This window comes from Gossypium hirsutum, chromosome A09, assembly GCF_007990345.1.
Source record: "Gossypium hirsutum isolate 1008001.06 chromosome A09, Gossypium_hirsutum_v2.1, whole genome shotgun sequence".
Lineage (NCBI taxonomy): Eukaryota > Viridiplantae > Streptophyta > Magnoliopsida > Malvales > Malvaceae > Gossypium > Gossypium hirsutum.
In genome coordinates, this window is record NC_053432.1 from 17,391,367 (window position 1) to 17,395,563 (window position 4,197).

The window sequence follows — 4,197 nt, forward strand, 5'->3', positions numbered from 1 at the left end:
ACTTATTTCCTGCAAAGTAGGTTGCACCACATGGTCAATTTTAATAGTATGATTTATACAACCACCTTCAATTTTCAATGTATTACTCGAATTACAAGCTTGAAGGGTGATTGTTTCGTCTCCCACACGAAGTGTGAGTTCACCTATGCCAACATCAGTTATTGTTCTAGCGGTTGCTAAAAAGGGTCTCCTTAAAATTAAAGGAACATTACTATCTTCTTCTATGTCTAGAACAACGAAATCAGCTAGGAATATAAATTTGTCAATTTTAACGAGTACATCTTCAATAATCCCCCTAAGAAATCTGATTATTTTATCGGCTAGTTGAATACTCATCCTAGTTTGTTTGGGTTTCCCAAGACCTAGTTGTTTAAACATTTTGTAAGGTATGACATTGATACTAGCCCTTAAATTAGCCAAAGCATTATTAACATCTAGGCAACCAATTAAACAAGGACTCGTAAAACTCCCTGGATCTTTTAATTTGTTGGCCAGCTTATTCTGTAGTATGGTTGAGCAAACCACATTTAGTTCCACATGCGACGCCTCATCCAACTTCCGCTTATTTGTTAAAAGATCATTTAAGAATTTGACTGCGTTTGGCATCTGCGAAAGAGCTTTAATAAACGGTAAGTTAATATGTAACTTCTTTAATAATTTAAGGAATTTATCGAATTGTTCTTCTGTGCGATCTTTCCTTGTTGTGTTTGGGTATGGCACACGAGGTTTGTACTCTTTACTTACCGATTTCTGGTCATTGTGGTCCACCTTACCCTTACCTTTACTTACCACAGTTTCTTGCCTCGGCTCTGGTTCAGGTGCAACTAACTCTTCCTCATCTTAAATGGTAATTGCATTGATTTTCTCCTTTGGGTTAGATTCAGTGTTACTCGGCAAGCTACCTTGTGGTCGTTCAGATATCAATTTAGCGAGCTGACCTATCTGAGTTTCGAGCCCTTGGATAGACGCTTGTTGATTTTTAAGTGCTGTCTCGATATTCTGAAAATGAGTTTCTGACATAAAGATGAATTTTGTTAGCATCTCTTCAAGGTTCGGCTTTTTCTCTTGTTGTTAGGGTGGTTGTTGGAAGCCTGGAGGTGGTGGTGGTTGCTGATTCCCTTGGCCACCCCATGAGAAATTTGGGTGGTTCCTCCAACCTGCATTGTAAGTATTACTATAAGGATTATTTTGAGATCGAGGATTATTACCCATGTAATTTAACTGCTCGTTCTCCATGTTGTGGCCATAAGGTGGGTAATCTAAATTGCTTGATCCACCTCCACTTGCTTCGCACTGCATTATTGGGTGAACTTGTGAATAACCAAGAAAACTGTCAATCTTTCTGTTCAAAAGTTCTACCTGATTAGAGAGCATGGTGACCGAATCGACGTTAAAAATGCCGGCTGTTTTGTTGGTTTTGTCTTCATGACTTGCCACTAATAATTATTTAGTGACATCTCTTCTATAAATTCATAAACATCTTCAAGTGTCTTATTATTGATGGTTCCGCCAGTGGCTGCGTCGATCATCTATCGAGTCGAAGGATTCAGGCCATTATGAAACATTTGAACCTGTAGCCAAAGTGGTAACCCATGGTGATGGTACCTTCTCAAAAGGTCCTTGTATCTCTCCCATGCATCATAGAGTGTTTCTAAATCCATCTATACAAAAGAAGAGATATCATTACATAATTTGGTTGTTTTAGCCGGCGAAAAATATTTTAATAAAAACTTTTCAGTCATTTGTTCCCAAGTAGTGATTGACCCTCGTGGTGACGAGTTCAACCATTGTTTATCCTTATTCCTCAACGAAAAGGGAAAAAACTGAAGGCGAATGGCGTCATCAGAAATGCCATTGATTTTAAAAGTGTTGCAAAATTCTAAGAAATTTGCCAAGTGAGCATTGGGATCCTCGTCTTGTAAACCATCAAACTGAACAAACTGTTGGATCATTTGAATGGTGTTAGGTTTCAGTTCAAAATTATTGGCAGCAACAGCAGGCCTAACTATGCTCGATTCAGTTCCTATTAAAGAAGGTTTAGCATAATCATACATAGTACGTGGAGCAAGATTCTAATTAACAGCAATCGCAAGAGGTAGCAGATTTTCTTGGTTTTCAGCCATCTCTTCAGTTGTGGTTGAAATATTATCCTCTTGCTCATCCTCTGTGCATCTTAAGATTCGCCTTATTTCTCTTCGGTTTCTACGAACTGTGTGATCAATCTCACTATCAAACAGTAATGGTCCTGACGGGTTTCTTCTGGTCTTAAAAACTAGAACAACTTGTCAGAAGAGAATAAATAAAGAATTAGAAAAGAAAATAAAACTTTAAATTACAATAAAAGTAAAATGGCTAAAGTAATAAAAATCAAGTGTTCCCAATATCCTAGTTCCCCGGCAATGGTGCCAAAAACTTGATATGTGATATTCACGGCAGGTTTTAAAAATTTATAATTAAGCATTCTTGAAACTAACTATTATCACGATGAAGGCAAGTGTACCTATCGAATAGTAGTATAGCTTTAGCAAGACCGGATTGTCGAACCCAAATGAACCAATAGTACTAGTAATTACTTTCTTTTTATTATCTAGCTTAGAAATTAAGGGATTTGTTTATCTAAATTAATTAACTAAACTAAGAGTGCACAGAGAGATATTGGGGAAAAGCTTTTGGGAAAATTCGATTGATTAAGACAATACCCAAGGAAAAATCCACCTAGACTTCACTTGTTATTTGACCCTAAATCAAACGATTTATTCATTTGACTTGATCCATAGAAATCCCTAAGTTATATTATTATCTCTCTCGAGACTAATAACCCTAGGTTGATTAATTGAAATCTTTTTCTAATTAAAACCTAGTGTTGCATTAACTCGATCTATGAATCCCCTTATTAAGTTTCACCCTAACCTGGAAAAATCTTATCACCCTATCTCTAGGTGTGCAATCAACTCTACTTAATTATGAAAAATTTACTCTTAGATAGGGTCTATTCCTCCTCTAAATAAGAGCATTAACTCAAATCAATATCCTGGAATATTAAAACAAGAATTAAGAACACATAATTAAGAACAAGTCAAATATTTATCATACAATTTAGATAATAATAACAAGATCCGTATTAAGTTTCATTCCCCTTAGGTATTTAGGGGGTTTATTTCATAATTATAAAAGAAAACATCTCAGAAGAATAATGAATACAAAACATAAGGAAAACCCAAAACCCCTGAATGGAAATTCAAGGGAGATTTTCAATCTTGATGATGAATCCGGCTTCTGAGATGGACCAATCAGCTTCCCTTGAGTAATTCCTTACCTCCTACTCTACGTCCCCCTTCCTAAGTGCCTCCTCATGTGTTTAAATAGACTTTAGAATGCCTAAGAGCCCTCAAAATTGGCCTTTTCTGAATAGGGTTATACTTGGGCTCGGCAGGGACATGCCCGTGTCACACGCCCGTGTGCGATTACTCCAGCCCGTGGTCAAGGCTGTTGAATAGGCACGGGCGTGTAGTCTACCCGTGTAAGTCGTGCTTCGATCCTACCAAAGGGACACGGCCGTGCGACACACCCGTGTGAGGAAGTCCAGGCCGTGTTGATTTCCCATATGGGTCCATTTTCTCCATTTTTGGCCCGTTTCTCGCTCTTTTTACTCTCCTATCACTTAAGTATAAAACATGAAATTAAAGAATTAGAAGCATTGAATTCACCAAATCTAAGGAGAAAGCATCCATAATGTGCTAAGCATGGGATAAAAACATGTATAAATTACGATTTATCAGGAGTAAAAATTTTGGCAAAAATAAAAAATTTTGGGAGTTGAGGCGGTAAATTTTTGGAGGGATAGTAAATGTGAGAAGTAAAATTTTGAAGGGAAATATTAAATAAAAATTGGGGGGGGGAATGGGTTTGGGTAGAAGGAGGGTGGCATGGGAGGGTGGTAAAAGTTTTAGGGGAAAGTGGGAAAAAGTAAAAATTTTGGGGGAAAGTAAGGAGGTTTGAGAATATAGGGCAAAAATATAAAATATTATAGTTTGATATTCGGTTATTTGAATTATTCGAGTTATTCGAATTTGAAAACTAAACTCGATTCGAACTTGAAATTCGAAAAAAATTCGAGTTGACTCAGATAATTTGAATAACTCGATTCGTTTAACTCGAAATTCGAATTTTATTTCGGTTTTTTCAAGCCACTCACCC

General features: G+C 36.9%; 1 non-coding gene across 1 annotated transcript; it reads left to right on the forward strand.

Moving 5' to 3' along the window:
* The first annotated feature begins 1,587 nt into the window (after window positions 1-1,587).
* LOC121206844 (small nucleolar RNA R71) lies at window positions 1,588-1,694 on the forward strand. The gene has a single exon (XR_005902016.1). It is a non-coding gene; the product is annotated as a small nucleolar RNA R71 (small nucleolar RNA).
* Window positions 1,695-4,197: the final 2,503 nt, after the last annotated feature.